The sequence below is a fragment of the Chrysemys picta genome, chromosome 17 (assembly GCF_011386835.1).
Source record: "Chrysemys picta bellii isolate R12L10 chromosome 17, ASM1138683v2, whole genome shotgun sequence".
NCBI classification, from domain to species: Eukaryota; Metazoa; Chordata; order Testudines; family Emydidae; genus Chrysemys; species Chrysemys picta.
The window spans coordinates 11,879,638-11,906,131 of NC_088807.1; the positions used below are offsets into that span (position 1 = coordinate 11,879,638).

Genomic DNA, 26,494 nt, shown 5'->3' on the forward strand with positions numbered 1-26,494 from the left:
GATAACTTTATGGGGGAGGTGGGTGTGTAAAAATTCTGTTTATAGTGGAAATCTATCTTCAGTCTAAATTTTGTTCCAGCCACTACAACTTCATAATACGGTATAACACTGTCCCAAAATATGGTTATTTGTGAAATATCCATGTTATCTATCTTTTATTATAGAGGAAAATGCTGAAATTAGCAATGAGATTCTTGTTATTTTGCCTCCGAGGTGAAGCTGCAAATAAGGAAAGTGTGAGAGAGGATGGTGTTTTCTTCTTTTTAACATCTGCATCAAATTCCCCAGAAACGCTGTGCTAGTCAAATATTGTATTGGACAAACATCACAAGCAAAAAACCAATAGGAAATGAAAACATTTTATTGCAAAACATGTACTGAAGACTGCATGACAATGTACATTTTTAAAAAATAGCTTTTTACATCAAAATGCATTCATGAAAACCTTGATTTCAGTTACACCAGTATAAAATCAGCATCAGTGTCATGTAATATTTATTCCTCTTTAATTGAACAAATTCTCATTTTTGTTTCTTTGTGTGAATTTTTAAAGAATGGATAAACCTCTCCTGAGAATGAACAACCATTAAATGTGAACAACACAGACATGTCAGTTACACTGAAAAAAGTTACCTGCCCCTCTTGGCAACTAAGATAAACTCCGATTTTCTTGGGCTTTTTCTGCACTATGGGCCATGACTCCATGAAGAGTGATGTCATCTACAGGAAGAGAGTTTTCTTTTGAGACCCACTCCTATAATGCCAGTATACACTGGAATAGGAGGGAAATATACATTATGAGCCTTCTTCTGCACATTATAATTACTCATTAAACTAAAGTTTATCTACTAATTATACCTGGAATCAGGACCCCTAGGTTCTGTTCTCAGCTCTGCTGCTGTGTGACATTGGTCAGGTCACATAAGCTCTCTGATAGTTGGTTTACTCCTCAGTAAGCTCAGTATGGTGCCAACCTCATCAGGGGCTAGAGGGTGTTTTATAATTATTTGTAAAGAGCTCTGAGATGGTCAGCAGAAAATTGCTGTAACATGCAAATTATTATCTGCACTATCTTCATCGTCAGATCACCTTCCTCGCCTCAGCATCATTTTCATCATCTCTCACTATAATTATTATAATCAGCAACATCCCCATCAGTCTCCGTTATCACCAGAGCCAAAGATCCCACCACTGTCTTTGTAATGGTGCTCTCATAAACCTCATCGACTTGCCCCTGACCTGCCTGTCACAACTGCAGTCCCCATCGTGGTCCCACCACCACTGCATTATGATTCTCATTGCAGTCCTCATTCCTGCCACCACATCATCTGTGCATTCACTGTGGCCCAAATCCCAAAGTTCCTCCTTAGGAAAACCCCGCTCCAAGTAAACACTGAGGCCCAGCTCCTCAAAGGTATGTAGATGCCTAATTCCCATTGGGATCATTACTTTGGAGGAGCTGGGCCGAAATGACTTGGGAGTGCAGGTCTGTCAGAGGGTAGCTAGCCTTCCCCTGACAGGCTCCACAAGGGGGCATGAGGAAGCTCAAGTTCACCTGGGAGTAGTTACCTCACTGAGTAACTGGGGGAAGGGAATTACGCAGGGAAGCACCAGATATTGATAAAAGGTTAAGGGCCTCAGTGAGGGAGGCGCTCCTGGGGAGAAAGGCAGCAGCCAGAGAGGCAGAGGGATTGCAAAGAGAAGATCCCTCCAGCACACTGGGGAGAAGCTGCTTGAGAATCCAACACACCAAAGAGAGAGAAGCAGAGCAAGAAGCAGGGGAAGCCTCCAGAGCAGGAGCAGTAGGAGGTAGCTCAGGGAGCAGCAAGGGAGAGAGAAGGACTGGTTCTGGCTGTTCCAAACAAGGACCATGAGATGGAACCCAGTGGAGTGGATGGGCCCAGGCTCCCCTATCTACTCCAGACAAGGAATTTGGAGAAGAAGGGCTCTCTAGGAACTTCCAACTCCCCATTATCCTGAAGGGGACTATTAAGGACTCAACCAAAGGGCTAGACAATGAACTTGACGAACACAGAATTGAGGGTGGAGGCATAAAGGGCATGGAGTCAGGTGGTGTAGCTCTCCATCCTGCCACAGTGGGGTGCTAACAGATATAGGCCCCATATACAAAGCCCCATTGAGTTGCAATGAGATTTGTGCTCTGAAATCACTTAGATGTTTTTGAAAATTACACCATCAATCATCTCAGGGAAATCTCTCACTGGGGCTGATTCTGAACTGACTGTTGTAATTCAGGAGTAACTCCATGCAAGTCAGTGAAGTTACAATGGTGTGAAATTGGTGTAAATAAAGTCAGAATCAGGCCCTGAAATTAGTTTAGGAGCTGGGAAGGACCTTAGGAGCTGTGTCTCTGATAAAAACAGGTTGTGTTTCTAGTTTGATTATAGTATCAAACCTGCTGATTCCTTTAATAATGGAATAGATTCTAATATATTGAGGTTCTCACACTGCATCTATCACCATAGTATTAGCACCTCCTATCCATGTGCTATGTATTCTGTTACCTGAATTGTTCCGAGCCCTTCTCCATTCTGAAATGAAAATAAGAAAACAACAGACATTGAATTAAGAGAGGCATTGACTGCAAATTTCCTCCCTCCAGCAGCAGGGAAGTTCCAGACTGAGGGCAAGTGAGGATGCCAGACACAGTAGGGGGTGATTCCTTTTGCAGGAGTTAATATAGACAAAAATGGCCTTTGAATGCTCAATCTCTCTCTCACACACACACATGCATGTTGCTTGTTCTGAGCTAAGATTAGAAACCAGGATATGAGTCCTGCTCTGGCTAAGACCTGCTCTGTCTGTCTTGAACCTCCAGGCAATGCGTAACCTCCCCATGTTCCCCACTCTCCTGGGCTTTGATCTGTTTCTAACTCCCTCTTACACATTCCCCTATCACTTGAACAGAAAATGAACCTTCCCGTCCACACACACAGTGTTTCCAACCACCAGAGTCTATTCACAGCAATCCAGCTCCTACTAGGTAGGACATAGAAGGACAATTCCCTCCAATGTGTGTCTACATTGCAGCTGGGAGGAGTAATACCCAGCATGAGTAGACATATATGTGCCAGCTCTGTTTGAGTTAGTGCACTAAAAATAGCAGAGTGACCACACTGGCTAGGGTTAGCTGCATAAGTACGATTCCAACTGACCCCTAGGTACGTACTCCTGCAGCTACTCTGAGCTTCTATTTGTCTCACTGCACTTACACTGCTATTTTTAGCACACTAGCTCGAGCAGAGCTGGCAGGTGTCTGTCTACTTGCACTGGGAATTACACACCCCAGCTGCTGTGCAGACATACTCTAAATCAGTGACACTCCAGATGTGGCTACTGAGGTGTTTTGGACCCCATGGCTGTCAAGGAGACAGTGGGTCTGTCCCACCCCTCAGGTTGAGACAAACAACAGGGATCGGGCTACATCTCCCATGCTGCCTGGTATGTGTGAGCAGTGTGGGGAGCTGCAATGTGTCTGCCTGGAGCATCTTTATTCCCTGCTATGTATGGGGAAGAACATGGACTGTCAGGATCACCTTCTCCATCAGAAGCATCCAGGGAGATGCAGGAGAGACAGGAAAAATGGCCCCTCTCTCCAAATATCCAAGCAATGGGAGTGGGGACACCAGCAAGGGTGTACATAGGTATTCACTCACCGCATTCCTTCTTCATTTCATCTGGAAAAAAACAAAAACAATTATTACAGCCTTTTAAACTCTTGTTCAGTGTTTTCCTTGGTACCATGCATCAAAGATTACCCAGTAAATGAATTAAATTATGCAAAATCCATGATGACTTAAATTAAAAAGAGCTAAAGAAATTGGTAGCCAGACAGCTGGAAGAATTTACTGTGATGATGGTTTATGGTTTGGATGATAAATCTTACGGATATTTATGTGGAATGAGGAAAAGTGTGGAGTTCGAGGGGCTTTGCGATCCAGGTAAGGAACTGCAGCTCTGCAGAGCTATCTGAGCCCTTCTTCCACATAGAGGGAGAGGAATCTTGGATGCTCTGCAGAGGATATGGGTGCCCTATTTTTTGAACGGGGGGGAGTGGGGAGGGAGGGAGACTGTCCTCTCCCTATCTCTGTGCTGAAGATAGTGTCTGTTGAATCACCGATACCAAGAATGTTGATGGCATCCACATTGAACTTAATTGAAGAAGTTGAAGGGCCTGGAATAGCAGATGGTATCGATAGTCCCGCTGACTCCTGAGGTAGTGGTGAGGTTGGCATGGACAACAAAGCAAATCCATTGCTGCCATGTGGACCTGCACTATTGAAGGCACCAAAAGAGGCAGTGCCACACCTGTGTCTGTAGATACTGGATTCGACAGCCGTTCCCCAGATGGATCCAGAGTCAATAGTATGACACTGTAAAACTTACACCCCAGTACCAGGGTGACAGGCCAACTGCCCGATACAACCCTGGGTACCTGGTTATCACCTTGGGTACCATGCAGTCATCTTGAGGCTGTCTTTGAGGATGGAGATAATGAATCTCCCCTTTCCCCAATCTGTCTTCAGAGTCCGCTTTCCAGGTGGTTCCTGAGACATAGAACGACCTCCCTTTTTGAGGGAGAATCAGAGTCCCAGGGTCTGTCGTCTGCCACTTCAGAGGTGGAAGGCAGCTGAGGGTGGTTAGATCTAGAGGCTGTGGAGGGTCCTGATGCCAGCACAGGCCTCATGGCTCGCTCCACCATCTGCTGCTCCAGATAAGGTCTCCTTGGGATCTGTGTTCTCTTTTTAAAAGACCAAATCTCTGTAATGTGACTCATTCCTGGGCAGAGCAAACAGCGAGTGTGTGTGTCACAGTTGGGGATAGAGACCCCATATGACAGTCAACACTGAAGCCTGGAGAAAAGTGCATAACCCTTGTTGTTGGGCACCACAAACCATTAAAAACAGCTAACCATAAAAACTACACTAAATCTAAATTAGACTGTAGGTTCTACCTCGGACAACTATTAAAAAACTATTTACAAAGTGAAAACTCAGTGACACAGCATGATGCAGAGAAACAATGTGAGGAGAGAATGCTCATAGGGAGCTCCAACTAAGGCCAGTGGCATTAGGAAGGAACTGATGGGGTCGGGGCAGTGCCACCCTTATATAGCCTCCTGAGAGGCCAAAAGGAGGTGTTGAGCACATGCACTGCCCTGACAGATACTGCTAGGGGGAAAATCTCCAGTGCCAGTGCGCTTGGCAGAAACACATCTGAGAGGAATACACGTCTGCAACCACCCCAAACAGAACTGATAGTTAAAAAATTAAAGATTCTGTGAACAGGATTGTGTTTTATGGGGACTCTCTCTTGGGGTGAAGGGGATAAAGGTGCATAATCCTCACACACACACAGCCCAGCCCCCAGCTCTTTCTTTCTTTACATACAGTTCCATGGATCTGAAGAAGGAGCTTTGAGTACCAAGAAAAGGGGCAACAGAACAGAAAACATGTTTATACCTCCTTCCATATGGGGGGAGGGGACACAACCCCACGCCCCTCCCACACACACACGCACACTTTGGTTCTGGAACAGCAGACCCTATAAAACACTCATAGGAGGGAGAGGGTCTGAAAATGTTTCAAAAAAGAAAGCAACAAAGAGTCCTGTGGCACCTTAAAGACTAACAGATATATTGGAGCATAAGCTTCCGTGGGTGAATGCCACCCATGAAAGCTTACGCTCCAATACATTTGTTAGTCTTTAAGGTGCCACAGGACTCTGTTGCTTTTTACAGATCCAGACTAACACGGCTACCCCTCTGATACTTGTCACAAAAGAAACTGCACCAGTTTCCATGCTATAGCGTTTGAGAGGCCACCTGCCAGTGGAAAATACTCTACAGCTCTGAATCTCAACTGCAAAACTTACCCATCTTCCTCTCATTGCAAAAGCAGAAAGATCCTGATGAGAGCCAGTCGGAGTCCACAAGCACTGAAGCTCATTCCAAGCACCTTTTGACTTCAATGGGAGCAAGGTTGAGTCCAGAGTGTCAGTTTATTGAAAATACCACTCTGGAGCTCATCATCTTCAGACTGAAATATATGAACCTCTGACCTGTGTAGTTCCTCAGTTAAAAAAGGAAAAACAAACCATCCATCCAAAACTAATAACCAAATATGCAAGATGTCATAGCTAGGGAGAAAGACAAAGCAACTTTGAAATGTTTACTATTAGAAATTACGATGTGTTCAGAATGCATAGAATAAATAACAGAGAAATCAGAGTAAGTAGAAAAATGTTCTGACCCAGCTTCATCTAATACAAATGAACAAGTGTGGGACCAGATTTCATTCACAAGGCCTTGTAATGACAGTTCACTTAAAATTCGTATTGATTTCAATGGAAAGTTAGAGTTATGGGAACAGACATCACACACTGAGGTACAGATATAAAAACTGGCCATATAAGAGAGAGGCTGAGAACATGATTTAATTAGAGCTGGGCAGAAACCAGAATTTCCATTTCATGGGAAATTTCATTGTAAAATTAGTTTTTTTTCTTCTGAAAAGAATGAAAACAAAATTATTTGAAATTTCCTCAACAATGTTCAGGACTACCAAAACATTCTGTTTTGATAAAATTGAAACATTTTGTTCTTATTTTGAAATTTTCAATATGAATAAAATGTTGAAATAAAAAAAATTAAAAATTTCCATTTCAATGCAGTCAAAAAAAGGAAAGTTTTGACCTTACTGAAATACATTTTTTTAAACAGACATGTAAGATGTAGACAATTGTGATGGGAGCTATCTATGTGTAGAAGAAGATGTCTGTAATCTCCACTGCAGGTCATAGTGTCGTTGAGGTGGGAGGAAAGCCAGAGGTGAAGATCTCAGGGTAGGGTGGGATCTACCCGGTTTTTCATCTGTGCTGTGTATAACTGCTGAGTGGTTTCAATGTTGCTTTTGAATCCTTTGGGGAATGGAGGGATCCATCAGTCTTTCTGTTGAATAGTTTGGAGCTTTGAATGGGAGATCCTCTACTGTGGCTTGCACTTCCTTCAGGAATCCTAACAGGTGTAGCTATGAAGTCCATCTCATGACCATTGATGTTGATATGGACAAAGCAGCTGTGTCAGGCACAGCCAAGGATGAATCATAGAATCATAGAATATCAGGGTTGGAAGGGTCCTCAGGAGGTCATCTAGTCCAACCCCCTGCTCAAAGCAGGACCAATTCCCAACTAAATCATCCCAGCCACGGCTTTGTCAAGCCTGACCTTAAAAACCTCTAAGGAAGCAGATTCCACCACCTCCCTAGGTAACCCATTCCAGTGCTTCACCACCCTCCTAGTGAAAAAGTTTGTCCTAATATCCAACCTAAACCTCCCCCACTGCAACTTGAAACCATTGCTCCTTGTTCTGTCATCTGCTACCACTGAGAAAAGTCTAGATCCATCCTCCTTGAAACCCCCTTTCAGGTGGTTGAGAGCAGCTATTAAATCCCCCCTCATTCTTCTTTTCTGGAGACTAAACAATCCCAGTTCCCTCAGCCTCTCCTCATAAGTCATGTGCTCCAGACCCCTAATCATTTTTGCTGCCCTCCGCTGGACACTTTCCAATTTTTCCACATCCTTCTTGTAGTGTGGGGCCCAAAACTGGACACAGTACTCCAGGTGAGGCCTCACCAATGTCGAATAGATGGGAATGATCATGTCCCTCGATCTGCTGGCAATGCCCCTACTTATACAGCCCAAAATGCCATTAGCCTTCTTGGCAACAAGGGCACACTGTTGACTCATGTCCAGCTTCTCATCCACTGTAACCCCTAGGTCCTTTTCTGCAGAACTGCTTCCTAGCCATTCAGTCCCCAGTCTGTAACAATGAATGGGATTCTTCCGTCCTAAGTGCAGGACTCTGCACTTGTCCTTGTTGAACCTCATCAGGTTTTTTTTGGCCCAATCCTCTAATTTGTCTAGGTCCCTCTGTATCCTATCCCTACCCTGCAGCGTATCTACCACTCCTCCCAGTTTAGTGTCATCTGCAAACTTGCTGAGAGTGCAGTCCACACCATTCTCCAGATCATTAATAAAGAAATTAAACAAAACTGGCCCCAGGACTGACCCTTGGGGCACTCCGCTTGAAACCGGCTGCCAACTAGACATGGAGCCATTGATCACTACCCGTTGAGCCCGACAATCTAGCCAGCTTTCTATCCACCTTACAGTGCATTCATCCAACCCATACTTCTTTAACAGATGGAGGGATAGCTCAGTGCAGGGGGAGGGATAGCTCAGTGGTTTGAGCATTGGCCTACTAAACCCAGGGTTGTGAGTTCAATGCTTGAGGGGGCCATTTAAGGAGCTGGGGCAAAAATCTCTCTGGGGATTGGTCCTGCTTTGAGCAGGGGGTTAGACTAGATGACCTCCTGAGGTCCCTTCCAACCCTGATATTCTAACATGCCGGCAAGAATACTGTGGGAGACCGTATCAAAAGCTTTGCTAAAATCAAGGAATAACACATCCACTGCTTTCCCCTCATCCACAGATCCAGTTATCTCCTCATAGAAGGCAATTAGATTAGTCAGGCATGACTTGCTCTTGCTGAATCCATGCTGACTGTTCCTGATCACTTTCCTCTCCTCTAAATGCTTCAGAATTGATTCCTTGAGGACCTGCTCCATGATTTTTCCAGGGACGCAGGTGAGGCTGACTGGCCTGTAGTTCCCCGGATCCTCCTTCTACCCTTTTTTAAAGATGGGCACTACATTAGCCTTTTTCCAGTCATCCGGGACCTCCCCCGATCGCCATGAATTTTCAAAGATAATGGCCAATGGCTCTGCAATCACATCCGCCAACTCCTTTAGCACCCTCGGATGCAGCGCATACGGCCCCATGGACTTGTGCTCGTCCAGTTTTTCTAAATAGTCCTGAACCACTTCTTTCTCCACAGAGGGCTGGTCACCTCCTCCCCATACTGTGCTGCCCAGTGCAGCAGTCTGGCAGCTGACTTTGTTCGTGAAGACAAAGGCAAAAAAATCATTGAGTAAATTAGCTTTTTCCACATCCTGTGTCACTAGGTTGCCTCCCTCATTCAGTAAGGTGCCCACACTTTCTTGACTTTCTTCTTGTTCTTCTTTCTTCTTGATGATTGTAGTGCTATCCATGCCAGTAGTTGACCCTCCACTATGATTGCCTGGAACTGTTCCTTTTTGTCCTCCAGAATGTATTCAATAAATTTGCTTAACTTAGAGGAGTTTGTGAGACTATACTTTGACGTAAGCAGTTCATAATATGAAATTCTGAATTGTAGAGTTGCCGATGAGTACACCTTACATCCGAACAGATCTATCGTTCTCCAGTCATTAGCACAGGTGGTCATCTTGGAGTGATATTGTCTCCCCCTTTCATTCACCACATTGAACACCATTGAGTTAGGTGTGGGATGTGAAAGAGTCCATGTCTTTTGAGGGGATATAATGCTTTTTGTCAGTCCTCTGACATATGGGAGGTATAATGGCTGCCAGACCACTTTGGCTTGATTTAATAGGGCCTCATTGATAGGAAGCATGACCTTGGCTGATGTAGAGGTCTGCAATACGTCCAGTGACTTGTCTTGTAATTCTCACATTTCCTCCAATTTGACCTGGAGAGAATCTGCTATTCATTGGAGCAGTTCTTGAAATTGTTTGAAATCATGAGGAGATGTTGGGGGTGGAGGGTGCTGGCATGACTGCCTCATCCAGTGAAGATGATGAGATGTTAGTTAGAGGTGAAGCTTCCTCCTCTAGTTTCTCCTGCTGCTCCTTGAATGATTCTCCTTCAGGAAGTCTGAATGCAGAGGAAGATGGGGAGTGTCTGGGTCTCTCCCTCTGACTATCCAGACTGCCAATCTCCCTGTCTCACACCTTTATTGGCACCTATCTAGTGCCGCATGACCAGATGCCTCTCAGTTCCTTCTCTACCACTTGGTCCATAGATTGAACTCTGAAGTAGAGAGGAGGATGGGTAGTGGAGCACCCACAGGGACACCATTTAAAAGAGCCTCAGTTACTGCACAGAGTGAGCAACCTTCTCTTCTTCTTTCGGAGTGTCCCTGTGGGTTCTCCACTTTAGGTGACTGTCAAACAGTGTCCCTCTGTGGACGGAAGGGGCTTCAGAGTTGCATGGGAAATTGATGATAATACAGTAAGTCCTACCAATGCATCTGATCTTGAGTTCTGATCTATCACGTGGTGTTTTGTAAATGTGTGTGCAGATGGCCAGGTGGCTGCTTTACATATGTCCTTGATTGGTACCTTGTTGAGAAAAGCTACTGAGGTGGATGATAACCTGGTGGAGTGGTATTGGATCCCCAGTTGAGGTTGTATATCCTCCTGTTGGTAGCAAAAATGGATGCACTGAGAAATCCATTTACACAGTCTCTGCTTGGAAACTGAGGAACTTTTAGATTGTTCCAAAGTTGTAATATAAAGTCTTGATGACTATCTGAAGGTCTTGGTTCTCTCAAGGAAGAATGCTAATGCTTGTCTGATGTCCAGAGTGTTTAATGTTTAGTCTTGTTTGCTTGCATGAGGTTTAGAGAAGAACAAGAGAAGATGGATTGGTTGGTTCAAGAGGAAAGAGGAGGGTCTTTTGAGTTAAAATTTAGGTTTAGGTCAAATATTTATTCCTTATTTACTTACCTATACAGTGTGATCAAGTCACCCCTTTTCTTTGTTAAGCAAAATAGATTGAGTTCCTGGAGTATTTCACTATATTTTTCTTATCCTTTAATCATTTGCCTGTTTCTTCTCTGAAACCTCTCCAATTTATCAACTTCCTTCTTCAATTGGGGACACCAGACCTGGACACAGTATTCCAGCAGCATAGCCAAATACAGAGCTAATATAACCTTCATAGTCCTACTTAAAATCATCCCCATGACCTCTGGCCCAATTTAATTGGTCCCTATGTTGTCCGAACCAATGTCAAAAAGCAATTGGTAATTAATCCTACTCACTCCCTCAAAAAGGTCATTCTAGACCTAAGCTTGACAAAGGTCTCGGTGATGGAGCCCTGGTGTAAGCAATTTGTTCTGCCCTTTATTGGAAGGTTGGAAAAATTGGATGGAAACACACAATATTCCCAAATCAGAAAGTTCTAGCAGGGGACGTAGAAGGGTAAAGAAAGACTTATGGGGAGCAATTGGAACGGGAGGAGCAGTCCTTAACAGTATTAATGAGGAGGTGCTTGCAAACAAGATGAATGCAATGGGAGCTCATATATAAGATTTGGCTACACCTATTAAGGTATCATTTGATCAATTAAGTTCCCTGCAATCCCAAGTAGCAAATATCTTGGAGGGATGGGAAAAAAACCCAAGAGGGAGACCATTGCCACCTCTTGCAGGCTGTTGGCATTTTGCAAGCTAATACTTCTTTAGCTATGGCATGTATGCAAATGCAAGTATGGATGATTGATGTCGTAAAATATATGATTCATAATGGTATGAATGGGGTGCTCCCAGTAGAAATCAGAAGCATCGTTTGGAAAAATTCCACCCAAACTGAAAGAGAGTTACAAGCCTGGTGGAAAATGGAAAATTTCACCTATAATCAAGAGTCAGAGGAAATCACGGTCTTTGTTTTGCTAATATCCCAAACAGAAATAAAATGGGTTTCTCCCATTGTGGCTTTAGGCCTCAATATTAATCAGACCGTAATGGAACCTATCGATCACAGAGGGTGGGTGGTAAAAGATAACCAAAAATAGAAAACAGTAGAATTAGAAGCCTGTTTAAAAGAACCTGGAATTGAATATGAATGTAACAAAAATGCCCTCCAACCTCAGAATGTTTGGAAATAGCTGAAGGAAATGCCATTATGTTATTAACCCATTTGTAAGTAATAATTCTGTGTTTGTGTATTTAGAAAATTATTGTGTATCTCTTGGAAGTTGAGTATGAGAAGGGTAGCCATGTTAGTCTGAATCTGTAAAAAGCAACAGAGGGTCCTGTGGCACCTTTGAGACTAACAGAAGTACTGGGAGCATAAGCTTTCGTGGGTAAGAACCTCACTTCTTCAGATGCAAGTAATGGAAATCTCCAGAGGCAGGTATAAATCAGTGTGGAGATAACGAAGTTAGTTCAATCAGGGAGGGTGAGGTGCTCTGCTAGCAGTTGAGGTGTGAACACCAAGGGAGGAGAAACTGTTTCTGTAGTTGGATAGCTATTCACAGTCTTTGTTTAATCCTGATCTGATGGTGTCAAATTTGCAAATGAACTGGAGCTCAGCAGTTTCTCTTTGGAGTCTGGCCCTGAAGTTTTTTTGCTGTAAGATGGCTACCTTTACATCTGTTATTGTGTGGCCAGGGAGGTTGAAGTGTTCTCCTACAGGTTTTTGTATATTGCCATTCCTGATATCTGACTTGTGCCCATTTATCCTCTTGCGTAGTGACTGTCCAGTTTGGCCAATGTACATAGCAGAGGGGCATTGCTGGCATATGATGGCATATATGGCAGAGCACCTCACCCTCCCTGATTGAACTAACCTCGTTAGTAGACTAACATGGCTACCCCTCTGATACTTGACACCATGCAAGGCACTGCATTTAGCCGTATGGAATGGAAATCTATCAACCTCATGAAGAAACTTGCACAAATACAGACAGATATCATTTTCCTTTCCAAATGCAAACGGATGGACATCATACCAAATGGACGGAAGGTGAAAAATCCATTGCTATCTACATACTGCACAGACCACAGTGAGAGATTATGCCATACATTATCAAAGAAACTGAGGAACCACCTGATCAGCATCCTATACAGCAAACAGAAAAACATCAAGAAAGAGCTCTCCAACCTGGAGACTTTCATAAATAACCAACCCTCCACACAAATGGACTTTACTAAAATAAGACAGGAGATCTACATTACACAGGCAGAAATTGTGGAAAAACAACATCGCTTGCCTCATAACCTAAGTCGTGCAGAACGCAATGCCATCCACAGCCTCGGAAACCACCCTGACATTATCATCAAAGAGGCTGATAAAGGAGGTGCTGTTGTCATCATGAACAGGTCTGACTACCAGAAGGAGGCTGCCAGACAACTCTCCAATACCAAATTCTACAGGCCACTTTTCTCAGATCCCACTGAGGAATACACTAAGAAACTGCACCATCTACTCAGGACACTCCCTACACTAACACAGGAACAAATCAACATACCCTTAGAGCCCCGACCGGGGTTATTCTATCTACTACCTAAGATCCACAAACCTGGAAATCCTGGACGCCCCATCATCTCGGGCATTGGCACTCTCACTGAAGGACTGTCTGGATATGTGGACTCCCTACTCAGACTCTACGCCACCAGCACTCCCAGCTATCTCCGTGACACCACAGATTTCCTGAGAAAACTACAATGCATTGGTGACCTCCCAGAAAATACCATCCTAGCCACCATGGATGTAGAGGCTCTCTACACAAACATCCCACATACAGATGGAATACAAGCTGTCAGGAACAGTATCCCTGATGATGACACAGCACAACTTATTGCTGAGCTCTGTGACTTTATCCTCACGCACAATTATTTCAAATTTGGTGACAATATATACCTCCAGACCAGTGGCACCGCTATGGGCACCCGCATGGCCCCACAATATGCCAACATTTTTATGGCTGACCTGGAACAACGCTTCCTCAGCTCTCGTCCACTCATGCCCCTTCTCTACCTACGCTATATTGATGACATCTTCATCATCTGGACCCATGGGAAGGAGACCCTGGAAGAATTCCACCATGCTTTCAACAGCTTCTACCCCACCATCAACCTCAGCCTGGACCAATCTACACGGGAGGTCCACTTTCTAGACACCACCGTACAAATAAGCGATGGCCACATTAACACCACCCTATACCGAAAACCCACCGACCGCTACGCCTACCTTCATGCCTCCAGCTTCCACCCCGGTCACACCACACGATCCATCGTCTACAGCCAAGCACTGAGGTACAATGGCATCTGCTCCAACCCCTCAGACAGAGACCAACACCTACAAGATCTTCACCAAGCATTCTCAAAACTACGATACCCACACAAGGAAATAAAGAAACAAATCAACAGAGCCAGACGTGTATCCAGAAGCCTCCTGCTATAAGACAGGCCCAGAAGAGAAACCAACAGAACTCCACTGGCCATCACCTACAGTCCTCAGCTTAAACCTCTCCAACGCATCATCAGTGATCTACAACCCATCCTGGACAATGATCCCTCACTTTCACAGACCTTGGGAGGCAGGCCAGTCCTCGCCCACAGACAACCTGCCAACCTTAAGCATATTCTCACCAGCAACCACGCACCGCACCATAACAACTCTAACTCAGGAACCAACCCATGCAAAAAACCTCGATGCCAACTCTGCCCACATATCTACACCAGCAACACCATCACAGGACCTAACCAGATCAGCTACAACATCACCGGCTCATTCACCTGCACGTCCACCAATGTTATATATGCCATCATATGCCAGCAATGCCCCTCTGCTATGTACATTGGCCAAACTGGACAGTCACTACGCAAGAGGATAAATGGACACAAGTCAGATATCAGGAATGGCAATATACAAAAACTTGTAGGAGAACACTTCAACTTCCCTGGCCACACAATAACAGATGTAAAGGTAGCCATCTTACAGCAAAAAAACTTCAGGGCCAGACTCCAAAGAGAAACTGCTGAGCTCCAGTTCATTTGCAAATTTGACACCATCAGATCAGGATTAAACAAAGATTGTGAATGGCTATCCAACTACAGAAACAGTTTCTCCTCCCTTGGTGTTCACACCTCAACTGCTAGCAGAGCACCTCACCCACCCTGATTGAACTAACCTCGTTATCTCCACACTGATTTATACCTGCCTCTGGAGATTTCCATTACTTGCATCTGAAGAAGTGAGGTTCTTACCCACGAAAGCTTATGCTCCCAGTACTTCTGTTAGTCTCAAAGGTGCCACAGGACCCTCTGTTGCTTCTTGGAAGTCGGTGTCCTATGCTTCTTGTTAATTTTATGCATAAAGTAAATCATAATTCTTATAAGAAAAAATGTTTTCGTCATATTGTAGCAATTAGGGGATGTGATTTTGAATTTCATGTACCTGAATTTAAGTATAGCCAGTTAAAAGTGTCTTATATTTTGTATTCTATTGTAAAACCTGTGCCCCTTGGAATGAATTTCATTGCTTTACAAACATTACTTGTACACCCTGATTTACAGAACCAGTTACATACTGCAAAACAGGAAGGGCGCAGAGTCATGGTTACCGTGCATCATAATGCCAATGAAATTAAATGGGTACTCGCAAGAATTGGCCAAGACCTGTCACACCACTGGTGGGAAGTATTATTGGGATGGTTCCCCACTGGTACAGGTTTCCTGAATTTGGCAATCTTGGGGTGCCAATTAGTAGTGGTTTTTGTTACCAGCCTAATGACATGCTGGACCTGGCGCAAAATCCGGTGATTGCAAGTCCCCCGACAGATGATTTCGTGGTTACTGCCACAGACCCCAGGAAGGGAACATATTGAACTTGTCGCCCCCTCCCTCAACTGAGAGGGTAGGCTAAAGTGACCGCTTGTTAGTTGCTATGCTGGTGTGCTGCGTATGGGATGCCAACAAGAAGATCGTTTGCTCGGTCTCGGCTGAGAGCCTTGAACTTTCATTGGATCTCAACTCAGGTGCATCCAGGAAAGGTGTAACAGCGATCATGTAAAGGACCCCTTGTATGAAAGGTGCCCTTTTAGGAGGGGACTGTTCGGGGAGATTTTAGCAAACCAGTAAAGTGCCTAAACCACTATTGTGTGTTGCTAACAGTAGTCAAGTTAGCAGGCCATACTGAACCATTCTTCCTTATTGCTAACAGAATACCTAAGTCAGCAGGTCATAAATTAGCCATGCAGCGGCCTCAGTGTAACCAGACAGGAGGGGCGCATGTTTCGAGTGCCACAGACAGGGCAGCTTGACCCCGCGCCCTTCCTGCTAAGAGTGTTAAAATTGCTGATGCATGTATTTTAGAAAAACAAGACGTCTGTTTATATGTGCCCCCAGGAATGTTTGTCAGGGCCCAAAGGCATGGACACTCTGAAAAAAATATCTCTCTGGTTAATTGGCAATCATAAGGTGTCTGACCTTTTAAGCCTGCTTGCTTAGCAAGTTTTCTTTAAGGGATATGTCATTGTATTACTAATATATAAATAAGGGGGAAAAGTTTGAGGTAATTGGACTTCTCAGGAGGGGCTCTTCAGGGATGCTTCCTCTGGACGCATCTTCGGGTCCCCACCGGCAGATGGAAGCCTGGCCAACTGATGCCTGTCAGGGAGGCCAGGACACTCCTCTGGCAGAAAGCACAAGACCCCTGAGCATGAGGCCTGGCTTCCGGCAGACTTTTTAGCTTTGTCATGATTCCAGGACTCTCTTCACTCTGCTGTGTGAGGGGAGAACCCTCCCCATAATTGGAGGATACAGTGAAAGGTCCCTGAAGTTCCCAGCAGAGGTTTCCCATCCAAGGCAATGTTCTGGCATTTCATTATCAAGTGTTCCCCCTCGGGACAGGGTATTAAACCCCACAGAGTGGTTTAAGACTTACTGAGGGTAGCTTGGCACACTCTAGAAATAGCTGCTAATCATTTCCCTGATAAAATCCCACTCTCTGTGTGATCATCTCAGAAGTCAAAGCAAACTCACCCTTGCCATCTAGCCATTGCTTTGCAAAAGAAGACACACACTCACATGTCACCTATTTGTCTTTGCTTGTGCTGAAAATTGGGTTAATGAACATTACTTTCCTCTCAATTGCCCCAGTCTGACACCTCAGCCCTGACCTATCAGAAAGACAACCTCCCAGTGAAAATTTCCCAGACTCACTTCAGTCCAAATTACAAAACTCACTCACTTCCCGCTCATTGCAAAAGATGCTGACCCTCAGCAGCTAATGAAATCCCGCCTCCCACACTTCCCTGGATGGGAAATTACTGACTGTTCCCCCCTCCAAAATGGAGAAGTCAAAGACAACTTACCCTTTTCTTCCTTGAGTTTGGCTGCAATGAAAAATGAACAGGACACATTTCAATATATGCACTTTATTGTTATCAAATTAAGGGCCCAATCTTGCTCCCAGGATACCTAACGGAAGCCTTCCCACTGAAATCATTGAATGAATGGTCAAGTCTTGGATTCAGTAATGCTACTTTTTGGGTTTCATTTTGTTTTTTTGAAACACCTACGCTACCCCCACATGACTGGGTAACGGAATGAAACCTTAACAATGTCTCGTTGGAATTGTTCTGTGAAAGAGGACTAGGGTCAAGCTCAGAAAAAATACAGTAAAAGTCATTTTGCAAGTAAAAATCAGAATGTTCCATTTTAATACAGAGGAAATAGAGATTTGACTCTACTGAAATGGTTTTGTTTCTTTTCTTTCCATCCCCCCTTTTTTTTCAAAATAGACACAGTCTCGTGCAAAGTTTCTGCCAACACCTTGGTCTAGTAGTGAATACACTGAACCAGAATAGCTAGGTTCTATTTCTTGCTCTAGCAAACATTCCTGTGTGGCCATCACCACTTTCCTTGCAGGCGGATTGTCAAAGAGCCTCCTCTGGGTCCTCTCCAGAGGACGTGATATCCCAGTTTTATGGAAGTTGATTGGGGAAGACTATTCTCCCTCCATCCCTGAGGCATGTGGTGGAGTGTCTGCATGGCCTCAGCTACTACAAGCCCGGGCACAGCACTAGCAACTCTCTCCTGCAGCACTATCCATCCAGAGCTTTTTTATTCAGTGGATATGTTCAGTTCCTGGAGCATGTGGATGTTTTTGCTCACATGCCCAACTGCCCTTGAACCTCTCCCCCTCTGACTTTCTTTGCAAAGTGCTGGTGAGGTCTCAGCTCCATGACATATCACGATTCCAGAGTCACCTGCACACACCCTCCCCTTCCCAGGTCCATGGGCTGTGCAATGAGAGCATCCCTTCTGCAGCTGGGGCCCCTTGGAAACCATACAGGGGCCACAGGGTTTGATCATCTTTGGACTATAACTATACGGTAAACTAGGCACACTCACCTGTACTCCCTGGAGTTCCTCTGCAAAAGAAAAATGGGAGGAGAAGATGTTCAGTGTCTGTCCATTGAGTTATAAATTGAAGAGGGTGAATGAGATCCTTTCTTTCTTGAGTAGCATGAATATTGATGATGATTACTGAGGGGCACAGAGCCTTCACTAGCTATTCAATCTGTTGGATAGTCCCGTGCCCATCTCCCTAGATAGTAGAAAGACAAGATTCTATTTTTTCTTTAAAAAATTTAATTCATCAGTAAAAGTGGTGAATGACACTCAGTGCTCCTCTGTTGGCCTCTTTTGCTGCCCGCACATGATTGTATAATTGAATGGAACCTTAACAATGTCTCACTGGGTTTGTTCTGTGAAAGAGGCACAGGGACTGCATATATTCCATGAAGGGGTAACATTTTCCTCATCCATCTGACTGTAACTAATACAAAGAGGGTGCAAACTTCCTGATTTGGTTAGGCCAGGCTTCTGAACAAGAAATGTTGCAGTGACATCAAAATAGTTATTTTTCAAACTGGGGAAAATGTACTTTATTTCCCTGCTAATCTTTCATGACATTATGAGATATATCACACTAAATATGCAGGTTTGGGAAGCTATTGGGAAAAGCAGAATCTAAGAGCTGGATTTTGCATGGATCCTCAGAGGTGGGGCCATTCTGATTTTGTGCAGGTTTGAGTTCTGTAGTCCAAGTCCAGCTCCCATACAGGTTCCTATTCTGTCTCACAAGTGGAATGTAGGTGTCAGTGGGGGTTGTGGTCACAAGGAAGGACGCAACTCCCAGTTAACAGGGCACATCCTATGGGAAGTTTTGAATGTTAGAGCAGAGACATACAATTGGACTCCATGTTCTATGGGAAGCAAGTCTTTATTATGTTCCTACTTTGATTTTAGGGAGGTATAAGCCTTTGAGTCCAAGGCTACAGATTGAATAAACTATGTATTTGCCACATCAGTTTCAATGGGTTTTCATAAGCAAACAAAGGTACCTCACAGAACTGACAGGTTAGAGCCTGCTGATGTATAATGGATAATTTTGGGAGCGGTACTGAGGTTTACAAATACAGGATATATACATCATACCTCCGGGAAATAAAAACAGGGTGATACTGCTTAGAAATCCATGCAAACTCACCAATTTCTCTCTGCAGTTGCTCTGCAAAAGAATAAACTTTATTAGTCACCACTTGCAGTTTTTCTCTTTAGAATGTGAAAATGGACTTTACAATTGGGTACCTGACTTACTAACATCATGAACAGCATGATTTAGCTGTATTTATTATGGTTCATATTCAGTGAGCCAAATATTTTAGTCTAATATTTATCTAACTGTGTATTTGACCATATCCTGTTTTCTCTGCTGCTCTCATTCCTACTTCACAGATTACCTCCCACTTCCTACACTCCCTCTAATCCATGCATGTGTGCAGTGTAACACTTCAAAATCTTCTGCCAAAAACCTGACAGCACAGGCTACATTTCTGAATCCCTGAGGATTAACTGAGCAAAACACAATTAAAGTTTCACATTTCCCTGCAGTGGCAGCTTTTTGCAACTTGCACAAGAATGAGCCAGCCACACTTTCAGATGAGCTACATCCATACCTGAAGCTTTGGACATAGCTGAAGTAGCATGGGCAGCAGCAAGGGTGGCATTGGCTAGACACCGTGAATATGTACCCAGAGGGTCCACGTGGGTTTGTACTTGTGGAGACTAGGCTATACAGCCACACCCACTGCCTGTGCTACTCCACCTACAGAACTTTTTTAAGCATCCCAGCTAGATAAGAGCTAGCATAAGTATGTCTACATGACCTGGGAATCACCCAATTATCTCCGAGAGCAGACAAAGCCACTCTGACAGAGATTTGATCGTGGTTAATGGAAGAGGACAGGAAATCTTACCTGCTTCAGGAAACCCTTCTTTCCTTTCTAAATGATGACAAGAAAGAAAGAACAATTTTCATTGATTAAATGTGTAGTTCTTTTTTGTCCTTAAGACACACAAAGACACACACAAATATTGGACTAAGATCCTGCTCCCCAAGAAGTTAATGACAAACTTCTGTTAATGCCAATGAAAGCAGGATTGAATCCACAGTCCCTTTTTATTTCCGTCGTACTCTAGGGCTCTGCAGTGAGGCCAGGCTGGTCCCCATTTCCTCTAAGAGTTCAGCCACCACTCCCCTTGGCCACAGGATGCAGCAGAAACACTCAATTGAGAGGTTGCTGGAGTTCCAAGATGCTGTTTTCCCCCCATGGTAGGGGATGATCTGGCCCAGAGTTGCCAAAAATTCACATGGGAAAGAGGAGGATGTTAATAAAACCTGACAGAATTACAGCCTAGGGGATGGCGGTGGGATACAGAAATATTCAAGGCCAGGTTTTCTGTAGAATTCAGCATAAGATTTTTAGGTCCTCAGCACCAACAACTGAGGCCCATTTTCTAACGTGTCAGAGCCTAGCAGCAGCCATAGGGACACGTGGCCAGAGATTGAAAAGGGTGCAGTACCCAACATGCTGAGCTCCTTTGTAAACCCAGGCACTGAGAAGAACTTTCCAAGGATCTCCTCTGGGTGCTCAATTTTCCATAGATCTCCTTTTCCCCCCTGTCTCTGAGGTGTGGTGTGGGGTGTCTGCATGGCCTCAGCTATTACATCCCAAGTACAGCTGTAGCAACACTGTCCTGCTGCACTCCCTATCCAGAGTGTTGTGATGGAGCAGATATGCTCCGTTCATGGAGCTTGCAGATGAACTCATGCTCAACACACACAGCTCTTGAATCTCTCCCCACTCCACTGATTTAAAGAGAGCTGGCAAGGTCTCAGCTCTGTGATTCGAAAATGTTCCGCTGGCATGCAAGTCTCTGCTTCCCAGACTGCCTGCAAAGTGCTAATAATAACATTCCTGCTTCACATGGCACTGTCAGAGCCCATAAAGGGTCTTCAGGCTTGGCCCCTTGACTGGATAGTTATTCAGTAAACTCAAGCTTTTGCTCTTGGATTTTGTCTGAAAAACAATCATGGAAAAAAGAAAAGGAGAAGAATAATTGATGTAATTCTATGTATTAGCAAGCTGTAGAGTGTGAATGGGATCCTTTATCTCTTGAATAGCACAAATATTAGCCATGTTGGTGAGCAGTAAAGAGACTTCACCAGCTATTAATTCCATAGAGCTAGTCACATGCCAATCCCCCTGTGTAGAAAACTACAAGAGATATTAGATCCCAGACTTTTTCTAAACCATTTTGGCAAGAACTTTCAGAGTCACATGCTGTTGTACTGAGTGATAACAGGACCTGGAGGGGTTTGGTGCTTGTCACTAGCAAAGCATTGTGAGACACAGCCCAGTCTCCAGAGTTAAAGCGGGGTACAGCAATCCCACAATCCCAGGCTGTACCGCAGGGATCCCGCCACACTCACCCTTACCTTCCTGACATTGCTTTGCAAAAGCAGCCCCATCACAATGCACCCACTGGTCTATCTTTGTTTTTGATGCATATTGAGTTAATGAACATTTCTTTCCTCTGACCAGCCCCAATCTGACACCCTGACTGCACCCCAGTCAAACAGAGAAACAACCCCCAAGTGAAAAATGCCAAAATTCCCCTGAATTCCACTGCAAAATTCACCCACCTCCCGCTCACAATAGAAACAGAGAGATCCTGACTTCTCAGCAGTTAAAAAAAGCTTGCCTCTTCCACATCCCTCAGTGGGGAAGTGACTGACCTTTCCCCCTCCAGACCTCACGTCAGAGCAAACTTACCCTTTTCCTCCTTGAGTTTTTCTGCAAAGAAAAACAAACAGGACATTTTTCATTATACCGTATATACTCGTTCATAAGCCGAATATTTTTGGTTAAAAAGTGACGCATAGAAGAGTGAGGGCCGGCTTATAAACGGCTTTACACCAAAATGTGATGATTTTAAACTCTATGGAATCATTGAATTGAATATCTAATACATTGTTGTTTTGTTTACCTGGAGCGTCTGCAGGCATGGAGCCCCTTCCCGCAGCTCGCATTGGCTGGGAACGGCAAACCGCAGCCACTGGGAGCTGAGGGGCTCCGTGCCTGTGAAGGCTCCAGGTAACCAAAATGTCCAGGCTGGCTAGCAGCTTACTCTAATGGACCAGGAGCCAAAGTTTGCCAACCCCTGAAATATAGGGTCAGCTTATGAAAGGGTCATACAGTTTTTGCTATTTTTACCTATCCATTTTGGGTGGTCGGCTTATAAATGAAGGGGCTAATGAACGAGTATATATAGTATGTACTTTATTGTTATCAAATTACTAGCACAATCCTGCTTGCAGGGTAGTCAATGGAAGTCTTGCCATTAGATTCATTGAAGAAAGCATCAAGTCTTGGATTAAAGACTGCTAGATTTTTTCTGACACAGCTACGCTGCCCCCATAAGGTTGTCTCATTGAATGGAACCTTAACAATGTCTCATTGGATGTGTTCTGTGAAAGAGGCACAGGATCTGAACTCTGATGTGTGAGGGGAGTATCCCCCTCATCAGTGGAAGTTCCAATGAAAGGCTCTTGAAGTTCCCATCAGAGTTTTCAAATCCAAGGGGATGATCTGGCCTTTCACTCTCAAGAGTTCCCCCTTGGAGCAGGGTATTAAACCCCACAGAGTTCTTTAAGACTTACAGAGGGTTGCTTGGTGCAATCTAGAACAAGCTGCTAAACATTTCACTGATAAAACCCCACTCTGTGTGACCATGTCAAAAATCAAACCAAACTCAACCTTTCCTTTCTGCCATTGTTTGCAAAAGGAGACAAATCTCTGCATGTTGCCTGTTTTGTCTTTGTTTTGATTGAAAAATGGATTTTGAACATTTCTTTCCTTTCAACAGCCCCAAACTCACAATGCAACCTGGACCAATATCCAGAAAAATTTTCCAGACTCTCCTCAGTTCCAGTTTCCAAAGAGTACTTGCCTCCAGCTCACTGAAAAAGCAGAAACGTTCTGACCCCTCAGCAGTTAATGAAATTCAGCCACCTCCACTTCCCTCAATGGGGAAATGACTGATCCTTCACCCTCCAAACTGCACAACTCAAAGCCAACTTACCATTATCTTCCTTGAGTTTGTCAGCAAAGAAAAAAAGGGACACTTTTCAATATATGTATTGTATTGCTGTTAAATTGGGGTCCCAATTCTGCTGCCAGTTTAGTCAATGGAATTGTTACCACTGAATTCATTGAAGGAAAGGTCAAGTCTTTGATTAAGTTATGCAATTTTTTTTTTACCTCCACCAGGCTGCCCCCACATCATAGTTTAATTGAATGGAACCTTAACAATGTCTTTGGATTTGTTCTGAGAAAGAGGCACAGGGATGCACATGTTACTTTAATGAGTAACATTTCCCTCATGAATCTGGGAATAACTGACCCAAAGTTGGTGCAGACTAACTGATTTGCTTCAGCAGGGGTTCTGAACAAGAAATATTGCAACGATATTAAAATGGTTAATTTTCAAGCCAGGTGAAAATGTACTCTGTTTTCTCTGCTAAAGCTTTCATGACATTATCAGATCAGGAGTTGGGAGTGATTGGGAAATGCAGAATCAAAGAGGTGGGTTTTGCATGAAGCTGGGGATCCTGAGAGGTTGGCATCATTCTGATTGTGTTCAAGATTGAATTCTGTAGTCCAAGTCCAGCTCCAATGAAGATTCATGTTCTGTCTCACAACCCTCCCCACATTGGCTGACAATGTCCAGACTCCAGTGGAGTGTCACTGTCAGTGGGGGTCATGATCAAAAATATAACTCAAAAGTCATTTTGAAAAGGAAATTCAGAATGTTCCATTTTACTACAGTGGAAACAGTTTGTTTTGACTTTACTGAAATGTTTCATTTCTTTCTTTTTTTGCCAACCCCTAAACGTATATATCTATATCTATATAGAACAATCATAGAATCATAGAAGATTAGGGTTGGAAGAGACCTCAGGAGGTCATCTAGTCCAACCCCCTGCTCAAAGCAGGACCAACCCCAACTAAATCAACCAAGTCAGGGCTTTGTCAAGCCGGGCCTTAAAAGCTCTAAGGATGAAAATTCTACCACCTCCCTAGGTAACCCATTCCAGTGCTTCACCACCCTCCTAGTGAAATATTTTTCCTCAATATCCAACCTAGACCTCCCGCACTGCTATTTGAGACTATCGCTCCTTGTTCTGTCATCTAACACCACTGAGAACAGCCGAGCTCCAACCTCTTTGGAACCCCCCCTTCAGGTAGTTGAAGGCTGCTATCAAATCCCCTCTCATTCTTCTCTTCTGCAGACTAAATAAGGCCAGGTCCCTCAGCCTCTCCTCATAAGTCATGTTCCCCAGACACCTAATCATTTTCATTGTCCTCTGCTGGACTCTCTCCAATTTGTTCACATTCATTCTGTAGTGGAGGGCCCCAAACTGGATGCAATACTCCAGATGTGGCCTCACCAGTGCTGCATAGAGAGGAATAATTACTTCCCTCTATCTGCTGGCAATGCTCCTATTAATGCAGCACAATATGCCGTTAGCCTTCTTGGCAATAAGGGCATGCTGTTGACTCATATCCAGCTTCTCGTCCACTGTTTAGCAGTTTTCTTAGCCAATCGATCCCCAGCCTCTATCAGTGCATGGGATATTTCTGTCCTAAGTGCAAGACTCTGCACTAGTCCTTTTTAAACCTCATCAGATTTCTTTTGGCCCAACCCCCAATTTGTCTGGGTCACTAAGGACCCTATCCCTACCCTCCAGCTTATCTACCTCTCCCCCCAGCTTAGTGTCACCTGCAAACTTGCTGAGGGGGGAATCAAACCCATCATCCAGATCAATAATGAAGATGTTGAGGAAAACTGCTTGATACCGTCTGCCAACTAGACATTGAGTGGTTGATCACTACCTGTTGAGCCCGATGACCTAGCCAGCTTTCTATCCACCCTATAGTCCACTCATCCAATCCATACTTCTTTAACTTGCTGGCAAGAATACTGTGGGAGACCTTATCAGAAGCTTTCCTATATCTATATATAGGGTGGGGGGGGGAGAAAGAAATGAAACATTTCAGTAAATTCAAAACATATAATTTCCACTGTATTAAAATGGAATATATATATTTAAATAGACACATTCCCATGGAAACTTAGTGGCAATCCCTTTGTCTAGTAGCGAATACTCTGAACTGGAAGCTTGAATATCTAGGTTCTATTTCCTGTTCTAGCAAACATTCCAGTACAACTATCGCCACTTCAATTGCAGGGAGATTGTCAAATATTCCACACAGCACATGGGTTCCCAGTTTGAGAGAAGATGCTTGGGGAAGTCTATTTTAGCCCTATCTCTGAGGCAGGAGATGGATTTTCTGCATGGCCTCAGCTAGTATAGCCCATGCGCAGCTTTAGTAACTCTGTCTCGCTGCACTCCCCATCCAGACCCTTGTCCTACAGTGGATATGTTCAGTTCCTGGAGCTCATGGATGTGTTCGCTCTCATCCCTGACTGCCCTTAAAACTCTATCCTTCTGATCTGTTGTGCAAAGAGTTGGTAAGTTCTCAGCTCCATGATGGTCCAGGCCTCTGCAATCTCATATATGGGCCCTCCTCTTCTTCAACCCAGGACCATGCATATAATAAAATTCCTGCTGCATTTGTAGATTTTGGAACCCATGCAGGGACCGGGGGGGTTTAGTCTTTGGACACCAACTATTCAGTGAATTAGGCAAACTCACCCATTTCCTCCTGGTGTTGTGCTGCAAAGGAAAAATGGGGAAGAGAAGAGAACAGTTATGTGTATGTCCATTTAGTTACAAATTAAAGAGGGTGAATGAGATGTTTTCATTCTTGAGCAGCCTAAATATTGGCCATGGGTAGTGAGGGGCACAGAGCCTTCCCTGGCTATTCAATCGCTTGGCTAGTCCTGTACCCATCCCCCTAGATAGTAGAAAGACACTATTCTATTCTTGTTTGAATACATTTAACAAGAAGCTTCATGGCCACAACTAGTTAGCGAAGGAGGAGAATATGACACATGATGCTCCTCCATAACATGGGATCTGCTACCAACAGAGGCAGTGACACCATTTACATCATGGCCTGCATTCCATTTTCAAGTTTCAATGTAGAGTCCTTTCAATGTGTTCATTTTCTTTGATACTGTGTCTCTTTGCAGTGGAGTTATGGTTCTTGGTGGATACAAAAAGGAATTGGGGGAGTCTATTTAAAAATGCAGTAATGTACGAGCAGCGCTGCTTAGATCTAGCAAATGCTCATACATGCATTTCACAAAGCAGCCCAAATAAAGACTCCATCAAAGGCAGGAGAGAATGGGTGAGGTCTAGTAATAAAAACATTATTATCCCCATTCCTGAATATTGGTGGAACACATGGGAAGAAAATGATATAGACTTACTTATTCTCTGCTCTAAATTTTCTGAAAAAC

General features: G+C 44.1%; 1 long non-coding RNA gene across 1 annotated transcript; it reads right to left on the reverse strand.

Moving 5' to 3' along the window:
- Positions 1-292: 292 nt before the first annotated feature.
- Positions 293-25,805, reverse strand: LOC135976309 (uncharacterized). Its single transcript, XR_010593469.1, has 9 exons — positions 25,785-25,805; positions 21,838-21,858; positions 19,978-20,004; positions 19,209-19,229; positions 18,068-18,087; positions 17,026-17,046; positions 3,678-3,698; positions 2,526-2,552; positions 293-772 (listed from the first exon to the last, which is right to left on the reverse strand). It is a non-coding gene; the product is annotated as an uncharacterized LOC135976309 (long non-coding RNA).
- Positions 25,806-26,494: the final 689 nt, after the last annotated feature.